The sequence below is a fragment of the Gekko japonicus genome, unplaced genomic scaffold (assembly GCF_001447785.1).
Source record: "Gekko japonicus isolate JY-2015 unplaced genomic scaffold, Gekko_japonicus_V1.1 scaffold1970, whole genome shotgun sequence".
NCBI classification, from domain to species: domain Eukaryota; kingdom Metazoa; phylum Chordata; class Lepidosauria; order Squamata; family Gekkonidae; genus Gekko; species Gekko japonicus.
Genome location: NW_015164720.1, coordinates 134,357 through 157,686, shown reverse-complemented (window position 1 = coordinate 157,686; position 23,330 = coordinate 134,357).

The following is a 23,330-nucleotide window of genomic DNA, read 5'->3' as shown; positions in this document are numbered from 1 at the left end:
AGGAGGCAGGAGAAGAGGGAGGGTAAGTTGCTTTCTCCCTGCCTCTCCCCACCCCTGCCTGCCTGGGGCCAGGGAGGGCCTTCGCGGTGCTTCCTTGCACTCCCGCCGGCCTTGCAGGTCCAGTGCCGGGCCCCTCGTGGGGGCGGGTCGTGTGGCCTTATGACACACTTCCGGTGATGTCAGGGGGTGTGGCCTTATGACACACTTCCGGTGATGTCAGGGGGTGTGGCATATGCTAATGAGTTATGCTAATGAGTTCCTCTAGCTCTTTTTCTACGAAACAACCCCTGGTAAGGACCACAGAAATATAATATGCTTTGAATGCTCAAAATGTTCCGTATAAATATATTATTTAAGCAGTAAGCATCTCCAGGCACCGCCTGGGGGTTGGCAACCCTAGTTTAACCTCTCCCCTACACATTTAAAATCCCCAAACTGTGTTTGCATGCTGTTCATCTCACTGATACCTTGTGAAGAGTGTGAGAGAAGTAGGGGGAGAGAGGATAGCTGCTCCTGCAGGTTCCTTGCAGGTCCCCACTTGTCTCTGTCTGATGCCCAGCCAGCATTGCATACACCATCGTTGCCTGCCATACATTGCTTTCATTTATTGTAATGTCATTGCCTTAACCCCAGTCTGTGCTGACTTTGGATACAGAATGCATACCTTGACAGACTGTGGCCAGTTCCACATTTAGCTGTTTTAACTGAGTTTCTTTCTTACCATTGTATCTGAAAATGTGAGCTCTTAAGAAAACTCATACAGGAATACATGCGTTAAATAGTGGGTTCTGGACGCATTTCAGTGAAACAGCTCCACTTTATTAAGTGATTTTAGGCATACTAAAAGACGAAACTCCAAGGCTGCTGCATGGTTTTAAAGCATGCAAACACCACACCCAAACACACCCCACTCCCGAGGATAGGCTATTTACATTACACTACTTCTCAACCGGTCAACTCCAGGATCCTGGTCAGCTATTGTTCTGGAGGAACAAGCTCAGCCAGTCCCAGGTACTAGTTAAGGCTCAATACATAACAACATGCATCTGTGTTCAAGGTGCCACTGCTGTTTTCATTGGCAATTGCCATGATTTGATCACTTAGATTTTACAGGCCATCCTTAAGACTAAGTGGTCAACCTGTTACATTCCTGTGAATACATTTCTTTGCTTTAAAAAAAAAAACTCATTTGCATGAGTGTTCTATTTAAAATGTAGTTCCAGTGCCAGAGTGTTCTTTGTAGGCAGTTCAAGTGCTAATGAAGCTTTCTAGGGCTGCTGTCCCTTTAAATATATTCCCTTCTCTCTCCAGTGTGATTATTTCCTGTTTTCTTGGGGCTTGCTACTTTCCCCCTAGGATGCCCATGAGTAATATGCTTGATCATCAAGTCTCCTTGAATTGTTGATAGTAGCATTAAGAACTCCTTGCATAGCATGCCAAGTCACTGACTTTCTCATTTTTAATGATATTTTGTAAACGTGTGTAGCGCTCTCTGGGGCAGGGGAGCATTGTACCTGGGGCCCATGGGGTCTTGAGCTTTATGAAGGTTGCTTTATTTATCAGCCCAGACCCCTGAAGGGGTGGTTCACTTCATCCACCCCAGGGGTACAGTGCACTGCACAGGAGAAGAACCACGACACTGCAACCTGCCTCCCGCTTCAGCCACCTTCTTCTCCTCCTGCCAGCCTCCTCCCAATCCCCCTTCCTCTCTTTCTATAGCCCCGGCTTCACATCTGGCCCTTAAGCGCCATCCTCTTCTCCTCTGTTCCCTGTCTTGCCTCAAAGCACCTGGGCCCAGAGGGCCATTGTTCTTCCAGCCAGGCTTGCTCCCTGCCTCCACACCCTTTGAGCTTCCCTGGGCCAGACTGCAAAGGCTGCCCTGTTGCTGAGGCTACTGCGCCTTTCTGCCCTTGGTCCCACCCTGCTTCATCTGGCTGAGTCTTGTCGCTGGAAACAAGCGGTGGTTTCTTTCAGGGTAGCCTACCACACAGTGTTATAATGTTAAACAATAGCACTAAAAAAAAAAAGGCTTATGCCTTTAATAAAATTTTCTTGGTCTAAAAGGTGCCACTGGACTCAAACTTTGTTCTACTGCTTCAGACCAACATGGCTGCCCCATCTGGATCTATCTTCACGGAAGGCACCACATTAAGCCGCATTGAATGGAACTCCATCAGCCTTGCAAAGAAACTCATGCAGGTACTAAACCCCCACTCTCTTTCTATATGTAATGCTTGAGGAAATTCTGTTTCACTGTATCTGAATAAGTGTGCTTGTGGATGTGGACAAGAAGCAATTTAACAAGGATAAGTGCCGAGTTCTACATCTGGGTAACAAAAATGAGGAACACGCATACTGGATGGGAGATACACTTCTGAGTAGCAGTGTGTGTGAACAAGATCTTGGGGTACGGGTGGACCATAAAGGTAAACATGAGCAGCCAGTGTGATGTGGCGACAAAAAAGGCTAATGTGATTTTGGGGTGTTATCAACAGAGGCATAACATTCAAATCACAAGATGTGATAGTCCCACTGTACACTGCATTGGTCAGGCTGCACCTGGAGTTTTGTGTGCGGTTCCGGAGGTCACTTCAAAAAGGATGTAGACAGAATAGATCAGGTGCAGAGGAGAGCGATGAGGATGATTGGGAGCCTGGAGACCAAGCCCTATGAGGAAAGGCTGAGGGACTTGGGAATGTTTAGTCTGGAGAAGAGGAGGTTGAGGGGGGACATGATTGCTCTCTTTAAGTATCTGAAGGGCTGTCACTTAGAGGAGGGCAGGGAGCTGTTCCTGTTGACAGCAGAGGACAGGACTTGCAATCATGGGTTTAAATTATGGGCGGGAAGGCACCAGCTGGATATTTGCCGCAAATCCGGAAGCTGCAGCTAGTGCAGAATACTGCAGCCAGACTGTTGATGGGTCTCTCTAGGAGGGACCACATTCAGCCTGTGCTGAAAGCGCTGCACTGGCTGCCAATAGCATACCGGATTCGCTTCAAAGTGCTGGTTCTTACCTTTAAAGCCCTTTATGGCCAGGGTCCATCCTACCTGAGGGACCGCCTTTCCCCATATGTTCCCCCAAGGGCACTACAGTCGGGGAGTCATCATCTCCTGGAAATTCCAGGCCCCAGGGACATTATATTTGCAGTGACCAGAGCCAGGGCATTTTCGGTGGCATCTCCTACCTGGTGGAAGGAGCTCCCTGAAGAGATCCGGGCCCTGCGGGATCTTTCTCAGTTCCGCAGGGCCTGCAAGACGGAGCTCTTCCGCCATGCTTTTGAGTAGGAGCCGCTGCCACCACTACTCCATCATTGCTATCTATGCACCATTGTACCATCACCACCACCATCTGATTCTTTCGGGGTGCGAGGTGACTCTGGCAGGAGGAAGGATGACAGACTATGGGAAGGTTACCGTTGGGATTAAGACCTACCCCATTTTGTGACAAATGAAGCACTGATATTTTGTTATTGTATCTTATTGTTTTATGCTATGTTGTTTTTATTTGTTTTAATCTTGGCACTGTGTGCCTCCTGTTAACCGCCCTGAGCCTTCGGGGTAGGGCGGAATATAAATTCAAAGATAAATAGATAAATAAATATTAGGGAAAAGTTTTTTTTTACAGTAATAGTTGTTCAACAGTGGAATCAGTAGGGCTGCCAAGCCGCGGCGGGGGATCCGCATGTCTTCACAGGATCCCTGCCGTGGGGGACAGCGATACGCATTGCACCACCGTCGCCAGGAGTCCCGTTGCCAGAGCAACGCGTAATGTCACATCCTGGTGATGGCGGTGCAACGCGTATCGCTGTCCCCCGCGAAAGGGATCCTGTGAAGACGTGCGGATCCCCCGCCGTGGCTTAGCAGCCCTAGGAATCAGCTGCCTCAAGAGGTGGTGAGCTCCCCCTCACTGGCAGTATTTAAGCAGTGGCTGGACAAACCCTTGTCACGAATGCTCTAGGCTGATCCTGCACTGAGCAAGGCCTGTATGGCCCCATCCAGCTCTGTGATTCTATGGTTCTATGAAAGCTCATATCTTGAAAAAAACTTAGTTGGTCTTAAAGGCGCTACTGGACACAAACTTTGTTCTGTTGCTTCAGACCAACATGGCTACCCACCTGGAGCTAAAAATACGGAAAGTGGCTTTGCTTTGCTACAGTGTAAACAAACATAAGGCGCTGATCAAGTATCTGTTCACGAGTGCTGTGAGAGAAGTGGTCAGCCCCACAACGCAGGAGCTGTTTAGCCTGAAAATAATGGAGCACAAAGAAAATTCGCGGGGAGAAGCAAAACCTTTGCTGAAGGTGATTTATTTTTAAGTAGTTGAGCAATTGCATCTTGCCTGTGAGGACAGATTCTTTATGGGGAGTATAGCATAGTATCAAGGACTGTGTGGAATCCATGTTTCATTTCCACTGGCAACTGAATGCAGAAAGTGGAAGGGGCTGTGGCTCAGTGGTAGAGCCTTTTGGCTTTGCGTGCGTCCCCAACATCATCTGTTAAAAGGACTGGGTAGTAGGCGATGTGAAAGCCCTCTGCCTGAGACCTGAGGAGCTACTGCCAGTCTGAGTAGCCCATATTGAGCTTAGTGGGCCAAGGGTCTGATTCAGTATAAGGCAGCTTCATGTGTGTTCACAAAAGGTGTAGTACTGAACCATTCCAAATCACTTTCCAGAGGTGGTGTAATGGAACACCTAGGGAGCAATCCTAAGCAATTCTGCTCAGAAGTATTATTTTAATCAGTGGGGCTTACCCCAGGAATGTGTTCTTAGGATTGCAGGCTAATTTGCTGTGCAGTGCCACACCACCTCTCAAATGACAATTCCTAGCAGAAAAGTCACTTCCGTATCAGAAATGGTGTGGATTCTCCATGTTGTGCATCACATTTTGCTGCACCTCTGCATCATAGGAAGCCATAATTGCCCTTCTTGTCACATAAATGTTTGTGACGTGATATACTGGATGTTGGATTCATGCCACATCCTGTGCAAAAGCAGCTAAATCACCCTCAGCTGTCTTCATATGCTTGTATTTAACCCAGGCAAATCCTCCCTCAGTACACTGAGGGGCACATGAAAGTGCCTAACCAAATTGGCAGAAAAAGCTACACCATCTTGAAATAGTTGCTCCTGCTACCTGCTTTTTATTACAGGGGTGGCAGGTTGCACAACTGCACACTTTAAGAGCCGTCATTGGCTTTAAACACTCAAATTCAGTAGCTCCTTTCTTCTTCTCTTCGTTCCTTTTTAGTCGCACTGAAGAAAATACGAACTTTCTCACCTTTCTATATTCTTGCCTTTCTTTCCGCCGAGTATTGTATCGCCTTTTTCCCCAGAATTACCTCCTTTTTCTTTAAATCTTAAGAGTCTGATTATAGCAGACCAATGACGTTTCTAAGCCAATGAACCAGGGGCAAGAGACCTCGCTGCCCTCTCCATTTCAGAAGTCTCAATTTTCCCCACTATTCAAAACTACTTTCAACTTATTCTTTTTTTTAAAGTTTAAGTCAGTAAAAGTGAGGTTGAGAGAAATTCCTCCAGCTCCTTTGCCAAACACTTGTTGGGATTGTAGCTTCTCTATATCCAGAAATCTTCTGTGCATTTGTGCACGAGCTTAAACTTTCACCACTGGTGAAATTCATGAAGTGATAACTGACATACACTTTAGAGACACACTGGTTTATGGTTGCTGATCAGACTCTCTTGCTGGATTGTGTAAAATGACTTCTGTGGTTCAGAAAGCAGTGGATATATGCAACAGGAAAACAACCCTATTGCTAGATATCTCTCTCTCTCTCTCTCTCTCTCTCTCTCTCTCTCTCTCTCTCTCTCTCTCTCTCTCCCCCTTCCAAAGGAGGCCTCTGCTCCTCAGCCTCAATGCCATCAACAGGTGAGTATCAGAGCCAGCTCAACAGCCTTTTTACTGGCCCATAGAGGAAGAAGAGCAGGATGGTGCCAAAGGAGGTTATTTGCACAAGGGTCAGCACTCTCTGCCCCAGCATTCCCCTCCTGTTCCGGGCCCCGGTTGGCTACAGTCCTTGGCTTTCCGGAAGAAAAGGAGGGCTGCACCAAGCACAGAGCAAAAGACAAGAGATGATTGGTGCAGTGGGAGAATTAATTTTAGTTCATTGTGAGACAGTATTTCACAGAGCCCCCCCACCCGATGAAGCATATGCACCAGTATTCTTGTTCCCACCCCCCGTGTATTGGCTAACAACAACTTCATCAGGCAGACCAATGCTCTTGTCCTATATTACATAGGTCTTAGGACATCCACTGATACATGAATGAGTGGGGACTGGATCCCAGGCTGTATCCGCTGCTCTTCACCATTATATAATACTAGGAATAAGGCCCATTGTGGAAATAAATACAATGAGCGCTAGAAAGAGGCTCTGGGAGAGTGCCAAGGCCGTGGGCACTCAGAATCAATTTGCCATGGCAACCTCAGCAGGGTATAAGGACACAGAGTCCACCATTTTCTCCAGGGGAACTGATGAATGCCATCTGGAGAGCAGTTGTAATTCTGAGTGATCTCCAGCCCACACCTGGAGATTGGCAACAGTGGTTCCCCATTACAGAATGGCTGGTTTGGAGGGCAGAGTCTATGGCATTGTACCTGTCTGGGGCCCCACTCCTCCTCAAACCTCACCCTCTCCAGGCTCCATCTCTCAAATCTCCAGGATTTCCCCGTCTGGAGTTGGCAAACCTATCTACTTCCCAGCCAAGCATCAACCTACATTTCCCCCTCATTGATCAGCTTTCCATCTCCCCCTCACCAGCAGCCCCCACCATGCTCTGAAGCCCTGACTGCCACATAACTTTGGCTGTCATAGGGGGGGCCAACTCAGCAAGGTATAAGGACACAGAGTCCACCATTTTCTCCAGGGGAACTGATCAATGCCATCTGGAGACCAGTTGGAATTCTGAGTGATCTCCAACCCTCAGCTGGATTTTGGCAACAGTGGTTCCCCATGAGGGAATGGCTGGTTTCAGCCTACCTTTATCTGCCTGTCTGTCTTCAGGTTTACATCCCCACCCCCCAGCCTCTGCCTAGGGAAAGGGTGGTCTTTCCCTGCATTGGGAACCAAAGCAGCTGACATCATTCTCCTCTCCCCCGTATGATCGGCACAACTACCCTATGAGGTGTGTTAAGGTTGAAAGTCTGTGAATGCTCCATAATCGCCCAGCCAGCTTTTATAACATGAACCTGGGACCTGCACACCATCTTCTGAAGCGCTCTCAGGTAGTATTGGGGTGACTGCTGGCACCTGTTCCTATCATTTTTTGCCTTGTGGTATTCTGCTTGTGGTATGATCTATCTTTTTTGTGGTGTGCTACTGGGTTTGTTTCTTTTGAAGGGGAAGTGATGTGTTGTGAGTGAGGACAGATTTTACCTCAGAATACAGCAGGTCCCATAAACATGATTGTGCTACTGGGTTTGTTTCTTTTGAAGGGGAAGTGATGTGTTGTGAGTGAGGACAGATTTTACCTCAGAATACAGCAGGTCCCATATGCAACTGACAGTTCCAACTGTCTCGTTGGGGGGAGGGAGTTTGAGGTGTGGAATGGAGTGAAGTCCAATCAGCTTCCATATGCAAATGACCTTGAAATGCTGGCCCAATCAGAGAAGAGTGGCCTGGGCTGCAGTGAGTGGGAGAGAACTCAGGCAACACAGCCAGTGGATAGAGACACTTTGTGATTGACACATCACAGAGCCAACTGATTTTGGAGTGCATAGAACGTTGTGGGACCAAAACTCAATTATGTATAAGGAGAGATACCAGATCTCACCAGTATTTTAGGACAGCTTTGCAAACACATGTTTGTTTACATTTTGGTGAATAAGTGCCTCCAGGTGACAACGTAGGGAATAGTCTGTAAATTGCAATGATTAATCTCCTCCCCCCTGCTGTTCAGACAAACATGATTCACACTGTCGTGCATAAGCAGGCAGGTAGGTTGGTTTTTAAAAATTACGCTCACACTTTTGTGGACTTATTTCCAGTGCTAAAGCTCAGTGGACACATCATAAGTTATCTTGTTCTGCAGGTCTTGCACTTTCAGAAGAATTGTTCATCTATGAATTGTTTTCATAATCCCTGGGTTTACCTGCAATAATATTTCCATCGTGAAATTAGGTATTTCCCCCCTCTGGAAGTGACTCAAGAATACATCTCAAAAGAGTAAAGCCCTCAGGGCAGATTTGCTCATTGAGCATTATTATTTTTACTTATTGCGTTCTGATTGCTTTCCTGGTACTTGATGCTCGGAATGAAGAGCTAGTGTGATTCAAGTCTTGGCACCATCCCAACATTCCAGCTCCTAAGCCATTCTTTAGCTGAATATGTTATCAATGGCTGTGTTCATTTGTGGAACTTAACTATAGAAGCATGGAGGGGAAAAGGAAGAAGGGAGAAGCTGCTTGTGAATGAAAGGACAGAGGGTGGAGTTCATTCAGAAATGAGTCAAATTGAGAAATAGGCAGATGGGCAGGCAGATGTCAAGTGTACAACAGAGTGTGAAAATATATTTAAAGCGAGAGCCAGATCATGGTGTACGTTGCTCAGCGGCGTCTCCACATCATTGCTGTATTACATTGAAGGTACAATATCCAATCATTCACAACTGGATTGAGGAACTTTTGCTGAAATACTTATTGGAGGATAAATCCTCCGCAATATCAAGGAATGTTGCTAAATTTCTTTTTATTGCATTTACAAAGTGCAAGCACCTCCTTAAAACTTCTTATGATGTCTCACTTCTGTAATGCTTTTTGGTAACCTGGGACTGTCCTGTTTGTTCCTGTATGCTGTGCGATGGGTCTCTGACCGTAATAAACTCTGATGATGATGATTCACAACTGGATTATTCTATGTGGACAAGCCAATCCATTTGGGAACTACCACTACAGTGCAATATCCAGTGATGTGTAGGCGCTCTGTTTCTATAGCGCTTTCGATCTTGGGAGATAGGCAGGGTCAGCTCTGGTTAGTACTTGGACGGGAGACCACCAAGGAAATTCAGGGCTGCTACACGGAGGAAGGCAATGGCAAACCATCTTTGAACGTCTCTTGTCTTGAAAACCCTATGGGGTCATCCTAAATTTCCTCTAAGCCCGTGGAGTCTTGTGAGCAAAGATTCTACTTTGTGAACTATTGGCATTATTGAAGCTGTGAGTGAGCGATTCGGCTACTGCATAAATTAGTTTGGTCTGGAGCAGTGTTCCCTCTAAGCTGAGTTAGCGTGAGCTAGCTCAAAGTTTTTTTAGCCTCCAGCTCACACATTTTTGTCTTAGCTCAGGAAGGATTGGCTCCAGAGCAAACTAATTTACACAGCAGCCAAATTGCTCGCTCACAACTTTAATACCAGTGGCTCACAAAGTAGAATTTTTGCTCACAAGACTCCACAGCTTAGAGGGAGCATTGGTCTGGAGCCATCCCTTCCTGAGCGAAGACAAAAATGTGTGAGCTGGAGGCTAAAAAACTGTGAGCTAGCTCACACAACAACAACAACAACAACAAATACCTTTTATTGGCATAAAATATTAAACAGTTGCCATTGGGGTAAAACAATCCTATAAAATTTGTGGAAAATAAATAACTTCTAAAAGCATTACAAGGTATGGCTATTTATATAAGCTTAAAATTATAGCAAGATAAAATTTGCCCAACCGCAGAACCTTGAATTAAATTGAGCTAGCTCACACTAACTCAGCTTAGAGGGAACACTGGCTGTGACTTGACTGCAAAAAAAAACCTGGTGGGAGTCTCAGAGCTGTTCCATATTAGTACTGCTTAAAGGTAGGCTTGGTAAAGACTAGTGGATCTTCTCAGTTATGGCATCCTGATTATGGAATCCCCTTTCCATTGCTGTTTGTGTGGCACCATTATTGTGGCCCGGGGCTTTCAGTGTATGAGTCTTTGGGTGAGTTAGCTGTAACCAATGTTCCCTCTAAGCTGTGGAGTCTTGTGAGCAAAAATTCTACTTGGTGAGCTACTTGTATTAAAGGTGTGAGCGAGTGATTTGGCTGCTGCATCAAATAGTTTGCTCTGGAGCCATCCCTTCCTGAGCTGAGCCAAAAATGTGTGAGCCGGAGGCTAAAAAAACTGTGAGCTAGCTCACACTAACTCAGCTTAGAGGGAACACTGGCTGTAACTATTCTTATTATTTAATGCTGCTACTCCTATAGCTTTTTGTATTTTTATTGCTAATTGTCTGCTGCATTAATGTGAGAAGCTGCCTTGTGAGCTATGGATGAGTTATCAGACTGCCTGTTTTAGACAATAAACTATAAATACATGATTTAGTCTTGTGCTGGATAAATCACAGTTGGATCTATGAGCTACTGCCCATGAAAAGTATTCTAGTTGGGTTAACATCAAATGATAAGCTCTGTTTGTGGTCTGTGATAAGTCATTAGTTCATGCAACTCACCACGTAACATGGCAGTTGATCATGGGCATGTCTGGACCAGCCCACAGGCTATTCTGATAAGAAAGTTGGATCTGGGAAAGGTTGTGAAAGATCATAAGATCAGTGCCATAATTCTTCGAATTAGACGTGTACCTTTCTAATAAGAAATGTACTATTATTAGGAGAGGCCAAGCTTCCGATTCATTCACCTTTCATATGCGATGTGGTTGGTACAGGGTTAGCTGTCTCCATCCTAGTCACTGCAAGGATGGTTGACTCTGGGTTGGTAATTGGTACAGATAACTTGAGTAATAGCTCAGAAATGTTATTCACTTGCATGAATGCTGTAACCTAGGAAAGAAAACACTCACAGAAGGTAGGCTGTGGTCACATGGCAAGGTTAGCACAATCTGGTCCTGCCTCTAATTTCTCTGTTACTTTTTTGAAACGGAGAAATTTGATCAGACATCCCATTCTTAACCTGCTTCACCCCATGGAGGACCGGTCAGACGGCAGGCGCGGAGTGGGGGCTTTTCTTTATTGTTTGTTCTTTGAGCATGCGCACCAGCGCTTATGGGAGGTATCGCTTTAAAGTCCTGGCAGCTGGTGGCCAATGGGATTGCAGGAGGAGGCATGCTGGGATTTGTAGTGTGGCTGTGAGGGAAGTGTTTTTAAACTGTGTGTGTGTGGGTTTTTTTAATTGAATGTTTCAAAAGCTTCAAAGCCGGGGGAGGGGAAGAGAATCGAGAAGTCTCATTGTGTGTCCTATGTGCTGATGTTTTTATTTAAAAGCTTGTAGGAAAGCTGGAGTCACAGCATCGTTCTCAGACTGCCTCCTTCCCCCCTCCCCCTCCCTCTCTGGAAAAAAACTCTTTTTTTCAATTAACCCTTTTCCCAACCACTTGTGCCGCAAAGCTGTAGGCAGGAAACAGTTGAAACGCACGTCTTTCTTTGGAAGGTTTTAAAAGATTTTAAAAAGAGAAACACATGGGGCAAAGATCTGCTTAAGCACATGCCACTAAATGAATTTTTTGAATGCTGCCAATGCAAGTGTGCTTTTCTAGCTACCCGAACGGCTTATGCACAAGAGACAGTTCAGACATCCAAGAATTGCGCAGTGAGACCACTTCAATCCGTAACGGTCTGCTTTTTTCCCAGTGTCAGAAAAGTCAGCTGTGAGTATGGGCCACCATCGAATGCAGAACGGGGGACAGAGGTCACTGTCTGAACGGTCGCTTTGAATCTATAAGGGAGAAACAACGGAATCGGGTCAGATAGCCATAGATAAGCAAATTCTAGGATCACAGCAGGCCCATAGCCAGGAATTTTTAAGCCGGGGGGCATTTTAATTCCTGGGGAGGGCACTGGCTAATTTAATTTTAACCTCACAACAACCCAAGGGAGAGACTGCCTGGTCCAAGGTCACCCAGAAAGCTTCCATGGCAGAGTGGGGATTTCAGGGCAGGTGTTCCCGGCTGGGCGTGATGATTCTTTCTTACTCAGAGGGTCCTCATATTGTGGGACCCTAAACTTATGCCCTTGTTAGCCGCCCTGAGTCTTCGGGGAGGGCGGGATATAAATCCAAAGAATAAATAAATAAATAAAAATAAACTGTAGTTTATCTAGTTTATCCCTAAAGCTGGCTCTGGCTCTAGGTGCCGTAAGGGCCCAGCTGATATCACTATGCATGGAAAGGGTTTAGCTCCAGTTGAAATTTTGGACATCAGATAAATGTTTGGTTAATTGTTTAGGAGGTGGTTCATTTATCATTGGCAATGAAGCACCTCTGGCTTCGTTTTCTTATTAGCCCTTTCCCCCTTTTTTCTTACCCACTCACATGACCGGCGTGCAGTTATGCCAGGGCATAAACATACATTAATATCTAGATATGTTAATTTATGAAACTAGGTTATAAATCACTTGTTTACACAGAAGTAGTATAGTGCAGTATGACAGAGAGCCAGTGTGGTTAGTGTTGAACTAGGAAATGGGGGTCTCTGGTTCGAATCCTTGCTGGGTGACCGTGAACCAGTCAGTCACTTTCCATGTAAAATGACACACAGAATAAGGCCATACTAATTATATAACAAAAATGGCATGCTTATCTGGCCCTTGTTGTTGGATCCGTTGCCACTCTAGTAATGTTGAAATAATAGGATGATGTGAAGTCACCAGGATGATGTTGGCACTGCCCACCTGGGATCCAGTGGCCCAAATGTCTGGTAGAAGAAGCTGTCATGGGTATCTCCCACGGGTTCATCTCCCACAGTTATGACCAGTTTGGTGTAGTGGTTAAGAGCAGTGGACTCTGCTCTGGAGAACCGGGTTTGATTCCCCTCTTGTCCACATGCAGCCAGCTGGGTGACCTTGGGTCAGTCACAGTTCTCTCAGAGCTGTTCTCTCAAGAGTAATTCTCTCAGAGCTCTCTCAGCCCCACCCACCTCACAGGGCATCTGTTGTGGGGAGAGGAATGGATGGAGATTGTAAACCACTCTGAGTGAAGGGCAGGGTATAAATCCAACTCCTTTTCTTTAAATATTACCAGACTGGTAGGGAAACATTGCTGAGGTCACATGTTTTGTGTTAAGTCCTCAGGTACCCAGTGCAAAGCTGATATAACTCACCAGAGGAACTACGTATTTGCCATCTCTCTGGTCCTTTTCAAAAAACTCTTTACTGGACATGTTAACTGTTTTGGCACAAATTTGTTCTGTTAAAGACTGTTTCTAATGGTTGCTAGCTTGCTATGACACGCTTTGCCCCCAGAGGGTGCTAACACCACAACATAACAAGACAGTCTTCTTGGCAGAAGTTACTTATCAGACAACTTTTTCTGTCCTTAACTTATTGTCACTGAAAGAAAAAGCTGTCTCACCTTACTCTTGGTACACTGTGGAAACCAAGCATGCTTATGGTGCTATTGACACAAGGGACCCAATCCCACTTGGCCATGCCATCTGGAGGAGGAGTTGCTGGAGGAGTAAATGGAAAAGGGGTCAAGAACCGGATCCTCTGGCTAGTCTCTTGTGAAAAGGCGAACAAAAGGCTTCTGAGGGAAACATGGACCAGAGAGATCAGACTTAAATGCAAACAGCTCTCCAGAGAGGAAGCATATACATTTTCTAAATAAATACTTTTCTGAGTGTATTTGAGGGCATGGGTGTGCTGGCACCCCTCTGTTTGGACTGCAGTTTGAGGGCAAATTGCAAGAAGCTCTCAATCAGGAGTAGTGGCTGGTGTGCCGGGATCGGGACCTGGGAGATCTATGTGCAAACTGCGGGTCAGGTCACACGGACATTTAGTGAGGGCTTCGCTGCTGATATCCCTCGCACTTTACAGTTTCCTGTTCATATAGGCAAACCCGCCTCCCGCACCGAAGCGGACTGAGTCCCGCGGTTTCCACTGTTTTTATCCGCGTTTCCTGACACCCATTGGAACAGGTGTTTTCCCGATATCTTGCACTTTGTATCCGCGGTTTTGGTATCTGGACAGCAATCCGCCGTGACCGCACTACCCTCCCACCCCCCCTTTTTTGTGTGTTTCCGGTTTAAGTTATGCACATGTGCAAACAGGCACTAGCTTTTATTTTGGTCTTTTTTAGTTTGTATGTACGCCCAAGCGCATGGGAAGACAAGCACATGCGCAGGTTGTTTTTTTTAAAAAAAAAACCCGCACCGCTGCGGGGACGGGGCGCTGTGTGATCAGTACTTCGCGCGAGTGAAGCGGAAGACAGAGGGACCATCTGACCACCTCCAAGCGATATAAAATGTCACGGATAAAAGAACTGCAGGAAAACTAGCGCGGTAAGAGGTCAGTGTGTCCGCGGCCTGCCACTCCTCCATGGAAGCTCTTGGGCCAGTCACTCTCTCAGCCTAACCTACCTCAATAAGCTTGTTGTTCAGACAAAACGGAGGAGAGGAGAAGGCTATTAGCCACTTCGGGTCCGTTTGGAGAGAAAGGCAGGGCATAAGCGAAGTATAACTAAAATAAAATAGATTTCAAAATGCCCCCCCCCAAATAGATCAGAAGTAGTTAGCAAAGGTCTGTTTTAACATTTCTTCCCCGTGTTAAAAAATTAGAAAACTACAAAGAGGTGTGCTGCTGATCCTGTTGGGTAACAGAGGTGGATGGGAAGTGATGTGGCATCTCTGTTTTCTATTCTTCCCCGTTTTGTCTGGCTGACTCAATGGTTGTCCATAGCCATAGGAGTGTTTGGTTTGGGTCTGGATTATTTCAAAGACTTTGTGCCTGCATATTTTTGCATGGATGTGTCTCCCTACCAGCCCCTCTCCCCCCGCCATCCATAGTCAATAAACGTGTGTGTGTGTGTGGGGGGGAAATACTAATTTGTAAAGCAGGTGCTTTCCTTGAGGGTTTTGATTTGCCCGGGGTCTGAGGCATCACGCCTTCTCATCGGGTGCGTTCAGACAGGTTGTTTAGTCCGCTTTCGGCACGCTTCAATAACAGATTTTATATCCACATTCACACACCCAACATCTGCGCACTGTCCCCAGCCATCGCTTTCCGGCTCAAACCCCCTTTAAAACTGAGTATTTTGTTACCAGGTCCCCAAGTGGTGTTTTCCTGATTCTCCGGTTCTAGCTGAACTTTTCTGACGCCTGATCGCTCCTGCAGTGTCGAGCCACTTCCACTTGGAAGCCCAAGGCTTCCGCTCTTCGTCCGTCATTTTATTTTAGCACCGGCGGTATGCGCACAGGCGGAGCTCCGCTCCCATATTATTAAAAACAATGTTTAAACGGTGCCTAGTTTTGTTGGTTAGACAAGTTCGGGATCTCATGGAGGCCAGTTTCGGGGTAAAAGTTTAAAGGGAAGTGTTACAGCAGTTTGGTTGAAGTGGAAATTGTTGTTCTGCGCACACGCGAACATTTTAATTCTATAGATGGCCGCCTGTGCGCATGTGCAAACTGAGAGAGAAAGAGAGAGAGAGATGTGGACGGCGGGGAGCGATGTGGCTGCACAGCGATCTGGAACAAGGAGGTGAGTGTGATTGCGATTCTCCAGGTTAAAAAAAAAAAAGCATTGGGACCGGAGCAATTTAAACTGCTCCCAGCACACCGTCTGATCCCCCCACACCCTTAATAAAGTGGTAGCATCCACTGGATTATTCCTCTTGAAAGAGGTTTCACCAACCAAGAATGGCATTGGGTCACAGGGTCAGGTAGTGGACTTTACATCTGGAAGTACCTTGTCCAACTCCTCTCAGATTGCACTACTTGAAAAGTATTTATATAAACATGAAGAACAGAAACATCAGGAACATTCAGAGCAACCGTAGTAGAAGAAGAAGAAAAGAAGAAGAGGAGATTGGATGGGGTTCAATGTGGCCAAGTGCAAGGTGATGCACATTGGAGCCAAAAATCCTAAATATAAATACACATTGATGGGGTCTGAACTGGCAGAGACTGATCAAGAGAGGGATCTTGGAGTTGTAGTAGATAACTCACTGAAAATGTCGAGACAGAGTGTGACTGCAATAAAAAAGGCCAATGCTATGCTGGGAATTATTAGGAAGGGTATTGAAAACAGATCAGCCAATATCATAATGCGACCTCATTTGGACCTCATAATGCGAATCAATGGTGCAACCTCATTTGGAATACTGTGTGCAATTCTGGTCACCACACCTTAAAAAGAATATTAGAGCTTTGGGAAAAGTGCAGAAAATGGCAACTCAAATGATAAAAGGGTTGGAACACTTTCCCTATCAGGAAAGGTTAAAGCGCTTAGGGCTTTTTATCTTGGAGAAGGTTAAAGCGCTTAGGGCTCTTTAGCTTGGAGAAAAGACGACTGAGGGGTGACATGATCGAGGTTTATAAGATTATGCATGGGAAAGAGCAGGCAAAGAAAGAGGTACTTTTCTCCCTTTCTCACAATACAAGAACTCGTGGGCACTCCATGAACTTGCTGAGCGGTCGGGTTAGAACGGATAAAAGGAAGTACTTCTTCACCCAAAGAAGTGATTAACACATGGAATTCACTGCCACAGGAAGCATGGACGGCTTCAAGAGGGAATTAGATAAGCATATGGAGCAGAGGTCCATCAGTGGCTATTAGCCACAAGATATAGATAGGGCGGAAGACAGGAAGGCCTGGCGTGATCTGGTCCATGGGGTCGCGAAGAGTCAGACTCGACTGTGCGACTGAACAACAACAACAACAAATATATGGAGCAGAGGCCCATCAGTGGCTATTAGCCACAAGGTATAGATAGGGGCTCTGGGGCAAGTGATGCTCTGTCTTCTTGGTGCTTGGGGGGGGGGTCAACAGTGGGAGGGCTTCTAATGTCCTGGCCCCACCTGTGCACCTCCTGATGGCACCTGGTATTTCTGGCCACTGTGTGATACAGAGTGTTGGACTGGATGGGCCTTTGGCCTGATCCAACATTGGCTTCTCTTATGTTCTTATGATTTACACCCCGCCCTTCACTACCTGAAGGAGTCTCAGAGCAGTTTACAATTTCCTTTCCCTTCCCCTCCCCACAACAGACACCCTATGAGGTAGGTGGGGCTGAGAGAGCTCTTTGAGAACCACCCTTGAGAGAACAGCTCTGAAAGAACTTGTGACTGACCCAAGGTCACATCAGCAGCTGCGAGTGGAGGAGTGGGGAATCAAACCCGGTCCTCCCAGATTAGAGTCCACACTCCTAACCACTACACCAAACTGGCTCTGCTGGTTGAGCCTGTTGGTCAAGAATGGTGAGCAAATCGACACGGGCAGCCAAAACAGAGAGAGAAAAGGAATTGTGAACGAGCCTTTAGGTACTAATTTTAATGCTGCAACACCACACAAGTTGAATACGTTAAGATGGGGTTGGATCCAGTCAGTTTTTCTGCTGGTGATAAAGGAAGGAGCCATCCTCTTTGACCACCAGAGAAGGTTGTGTTGAGAACCGTAGGGTCTGTGTGTAGAAAAGCTGCATAGGATGGGGAGGACGTAGGACATAGTACTAAGTGCAGACTGTATGTATGAGGATGTTCTCGTTATAGATCACCAAGGAACCCAATAGATTGGGTTGGATAGAGCCTAGGGAGGCCTCTGCTCATCTGGGAAGTTCACTGGCTATGGCCTTGTCAAGTCATTTTCTCTCAGCCCACTCTCCTTCACAAGACAAAAAGTGGGATGGTTCCACATGGGCTGTCCTGAGCTCCACAGAGTAATGGTGAGATAGAAATGCAGCACATAAAACATATCCTGGTGGAGATAGTGGCTGGCGATATATTGGGCAGGAAAAACAATCTCTACTGTACTTGGAACTTTCTCTCTGTGTGTATTTTATCGTCTGCCACAGAAGTCCATTCGGGGCGTCTGATGAAAAATGCCCTGCCTTATCATTTCTACTTCTAGGACAGGCACCTGGAATAAATATGGCATGCATACCTGGATTGTGACCCATCTTAGCAATATTTGTTAAAACATGAGAAGAGTCACATAGCCTCTGGTTACCAAAGAAATCTAGAGAAATGTTCAGTGGCTTGAATGTGCTTTACTCTGTCTGTAGGCACAGGGCCCCTAAGAAGCTGTGTGGGGTGCTATTCTGGCTTACCCTGCTGCTCCCACTAAGCCTCAAAGCAAGCTCTTACCTGGTTTTTCTCTTATCATTTTTTAAAGGTCTGGTTATTCTGAGTGGAAAATAGACATTAACATTAATAACTGTAAATGTGGTGTAGTGGTTAGCCAGTTTGGTGTGGTGGCTAGGAGCGTGGACTCTAATCAAACCGGGTTTGATCCCCCGGTCTAATATGGGAGAGCCAGTTTTGATTCCCCACTCCTCCACATGCAGCTGTTGGTGTGACCTTGGGTCAGTCATAAGTTCTTTCAGAGCTGTTCTCTCAAGGGCAGTTCTCAAGAGAGCTCTCTCAGCCCCACCTACCTCACAGGGAGTTTGTTGTGGGGAGGGGAAGGGGAAGGAGATTGTAAGCTGCTCTGAGACTCTGAGTGAAGGGTGGGATATAAATCAAATCTCTTCTTCTCCTCCTCTAAATATGCTACCATTGCCCCCTTTTACCAATTAATGTCCCCCCTTTATTGTTCCATCCTACTATTGCTGATGAAAATGCATGCCACCATACGTGCCCCATTCTGTGTGGTATCTCTGGAGGTTTCCTTCCATTCTTGCTGCTGTGCATTGGTGGAGCGCGCCACATTCTCCCTCTCAAAGCAAGAGGAAAATGTACTCTAGCAAGTAGCATTTCTAAAATGTGCCGTCTGGTTTTCTGAAACTGCACGAGAGGGTGTAAAATGGAAGGCTGCCTTCGTAGAGGAGGAGCGAGCAAAACTTTTAAGCAGTCCATCAGTTAACCTGACTTGGGCTCCAGGAGGCCTTCTTAGGAGAGCTCAGTCAAACGCAGGGATGGTTTTTGTCCCACTCCCCCCACCTCCCTGATTGTTTATGGGGGTAGGGGCAGGCAGGAGTGGGGGAGAGCGGCAAAGAAAATGAGCAAATGCGCATTAATCCCTTCCTGACAGCGTGTGCTAGAAAGCCTCCCTGTTACTGATAGGCTTCCTCAAATGGACTGCTTTGATGCATCGATTCTATTACAGCCCTACCGGCAAAGAGGGCAGGTACATAAAGTATACAGTTCCCCGAAGAGGCCGATCTCTTGCTCCAAGGAGGCTGTCTTAGGCGAAAGAAGGAAAAAAGGACAGTGTGAGCAATCGTATGCTAAATAAAAGCAGATCCCAATCATAAACAATTACACACATGCTTAAAAAACATCGCCCTGGGATGTCTTTCTGTTTGCCAAGGGAAGTCACCTTGGTAGAGGAATTATTCTCTTAGACCATGGGAGTTGGGGGGGGGGGATTGACACTTCACTGTTTGATTTAACCTTGGGAAATTGAAATAGGGTGGGGGGCAGAGAATCTGGCTCTTGCATCTCTAAGAGATGCCGTGGGTGGGTGTAGCGAAGCCCTTCTCCGTAAGAAGGGGGCTATCTAAATAAAAAGGTGCACGACAGGCTTGGGCTGACTTTTAGCTGGTATATAAATCATACCGCAAGCTGTGCCTGTCAGATTTACACCAGAGCGCAAACCTGGCTGTCTTGACTTTCCTGGCGGTGTTTGTACAACCAAAGTGGAACCAGCCTGCTAAGAATTAATTTTCCATATTCTAGTTAGTAGAGTTGGTATATATGTAGTCCGTCCAAAAAATCCAAGGGTTTCCCTGGTCTGGTGAGTGTATCAGTGGCTCACCTGATTCCGGGAACTATTTCCCAAAGCCTCCAACTGTGGTTTCTACTGCGAGCTCACTTGCCCCTTTACCCATGTGAGCTGAGCTGCAGCTTGGAGCACAGATTCCCCCCCCCCATCCCAATGCATGCTGTACTCTTGTGGTGTTTGCAGCACTGATCACCGTTTTCCCCAGAGGTCATTTCGGGGGGGATCGTGGGGGACGCCAGGTCCCCCGGGTGAGGTACGGGGGGCGGGGCACATGACGAAGCCCCGCCCCCTGCTTCCGGCCGCCCCGCTTCCGGCCCTCATTCAGCCAGGAGGAGGCAGGAGAAGAGGGAGGGTAAGTTGCTTCCTCCCTGCCTCTCCCCACCCCTGCCTGCCTGGGGCCAGGGAGGGCCTTCACGGGGCTTCCTTGCACTCCCACCGGCCTTGCAGGTCCACCGCCGGGCCCCTCATGGGGCTCGGCAGTGGAGCTGCAAGGCCGGCGGCGGCCGGGACCGTTGCGGGCGGGATGTGTAGCCTTATGACACACTTCTGGTGATGTCAGGGGGTGTGGCATATGCTAATGAGTTATGCTAATGAGTCCCCCTAGCTCTTTTTCTACGAAACGATTGCTGGTTTTCCCGTCTCTGGTTTAGAGGGCATGGAGCAAACCGTAATTTTATCCCATTTATTTAGATATACGCGCCCCACTTTCCTTCCCAATGAGGACTCAAGAGTGGCCCACTGCAACGTTCTTTGGAGGTTTTAAAGCAGAGCTAGATGGCCATTTGCCAGCAGTGCTGATCCTATGACTCACTATGAATTTAAGCACATCACGAGAGGGAGGGCAGGAAGGAAGGAGCCAGTGCTCAGCTCTCGTTCTGACCCTTTCTTATATGCCCAGGGTAATGCCGGTCGCCACTTTGGGGTCAGGAAGGAATTCAGGCCAGATTGGCCAACAGATCCTGGAAGTCTTTTTTTTTTTTTTTTGCCTTCTTCTGGGCTTAGAGCAGAGGTCACCGGGGGAGTTGGGGGGGATAGCTGTGAAACTCCTGCATTGTGCAGAGGGTTGGACTAGATGACCCTGGGGTCCCTTCCAGTTCTGTGTTTCTATTCTCTCCATCTTTGTTTTTATCCTTGCAACAATAACCCTGCAAGGTGATCATTCAAGTATCATTTCTCAAACAGCAGGATGCTGAGGGTTCTGCCATGCCACTTTTCCATACCCAAATCAGTGGAGTGTGTTTACTCAGTTTAGTTTATTCAGTGGGACACAAGGGGGAAGCCTTTATGAAAACAACATAGGAGGAAATCTCATTTGTTGATTCCTGCCTCAGAGACTGTGCTGTTTCCTTAGTCCCATGTGGGTTCTTTTACTTGTATGAAATAAGAAGTTGCAACCATAAAAGCTATTTGGGAAAGCACTGGCTATTTACATATTCTGTCTGTTGAAGTATGAGTAGATTTACTAAATGGCTTCACTGACTAGATTCACACAAAAAAGTCCTCTTACAAAACTGTAGTCCACTTACAAAACTGTAGCCACAATCCATGTTCTGTGGCTGTATCTATGGCTATGATGCGTGTGTTGTCCTTGCACCCATGGCTACAGATAAAAATATCAGTTTGGGGATTACTATGCAATTGCATTTGTCCACCAGCTTTGATAACAGATACTATTGGTTTTTCTGCTAGTAAAGGTGGGGGGGGCACCTTATGACCTCCAGGAATGCAATGCTCAAGACAAAAACCACATGAAACCAGGTCTGCAGTGAAGAAGGAAACAGGTCAAGGTTGAGCAGAAACGTTGGTAGGATACAGCTCTTTGACAGTAGCTATAAAGAGATCGGCTTCAATAATGCAAAGCGGTTGGTTTGTGACCTGATATGGGTTGTGCTTCAGCTCTGGATCTGTGAAACAAGGCTGCCAAAATGACAGAAATAACTCAACAAACAATAATTAAATGGGGTGGCCTTTATGTATTTGTAACCCAGAGCATACATTCTAATGAAATTAAGCTCCTTAAACAGTTGGGGGGGGGAATCCAAAATGGCAGAGAGCTCTGAGTTAAGATACACACATGAAGCTGCCTCATACTTGATCCATCAAAGTCAGTATTGTCTACTGAGACTGGCAGCGGCTCTTCAGGTGGAGGTCTTTCACATCCCCTACTACTTGATCCTTGAATTGGAGATGCTGGGGATTGAATCTGGGACCTTCTGCATACCCAGCAGATGCTCTACCACCGAGCCACAGCCCCTCACCCCCATTCATGAGAAACTAACTCTGTGAAACTAGCTCTTAGTATTCTCACTTCAGTTTGGCTCACGGGTGACAGTGTCATACCCTTACTTCGTGGCATAAGATCTCTGGTCTTCAGAAGAAGCTGTCACCTGTAATAGCACATACTTTCTACTACTATTCCAACAAGTTCTACCTCAGCCAAACTAATTTATGATAATTAGACTGAAACAGAGATGTGGGCCAGCCAATCAAAACATTTCTGTTAGCAACCAATGCTGTCATCTTTCAGGTGTTTTAAAGAATGGAAAGGGACAACCTTTCAATTGAAGCTATAAAAATTACCTCAGCAGCCAGCATGTGAACTGACCGACAGCAGGTGAGAAGGATGTTGAACCATTAACAGCATGGTCAGCAGTTAGGAGTTAGATCCTGTGGATCTGTGGATCTGTTCTGCTAGTGGAAGTGTCTTCCTGTGGTGGAGGGAGCTCTTTCCTGATGCAGGACGCTCAGAAGATCTTGTTGTGGGAGCGGAAGTCTCCTTCCGCCAGTAAAGAGCACTTCTTCCAGCAAAACAAAGCGTGCAGGATCCATCCCACTTTGTGGGACCGGCAAATGTTTAACCTGGCAGTTTTCTATGTTACAGCTGAACAGTTCAAAAATGAACTCAATATTCTTTAACTGAAACACCGTATACTGTGTATATATCCTAACCTTTCATTTGTGATTAATGCTCATTCTTAATGTAAGCCCTCTTCTAGAGGCAAAAAAAATGATGATTCAAGTACATTCTGGTTTGAGGGGATATTATGATATATAAATATTGGTTAAGGAAGTTGGATGTTCAACATGTATGTATGTCTCTTACATAGGTTATCAGATTTGTTTTCAAATGTTACCCAGTTTATTATCAGCACTGATATTCTGTGGGTTTTAAAACAACTAACTCAAGCTTTCGAATTTAGACCTCTTCATTGGTATTAATTGAATTAATTCCAGTTTCACAGAGATTTACACATTTAATATTTTACTTCTTGGGCTGCCAGTTGATTGATCAACTATTTATTCAAAGACAGGTGACTAAACAGCAAATTTTAAAATTAATTAAATGCCCTTTTAAAGCTATTGAAGAAAATGCAAAGGAGCTCAATTCCTACACACACACATATTTGCATTATAATACATTAAAATAGTCTTCAATTTAAATCGCCTTCCAATTTAAACTGAGCTTTGGGGTATAAGCAGGTGGATGGGGAATCTTAAAACTCTACCCTCATCTCTGCTTTTATTCTGAAACTCATTTTTTATTGTAGTCAATTTTACAGAAGTACATTGACCAAACACTGAAAATAAAATATAAAACCAAATACCAGTCAGATAATTAAAATTCCTAAACTGCCAAATTACGAAGTATGATATCAGCTAATAATCCAAATGTGCCTAGCACTGAATAATTCTGTAACCCGATCCTTATGTATACTCTAAGATTGTGTCTCTAACCTT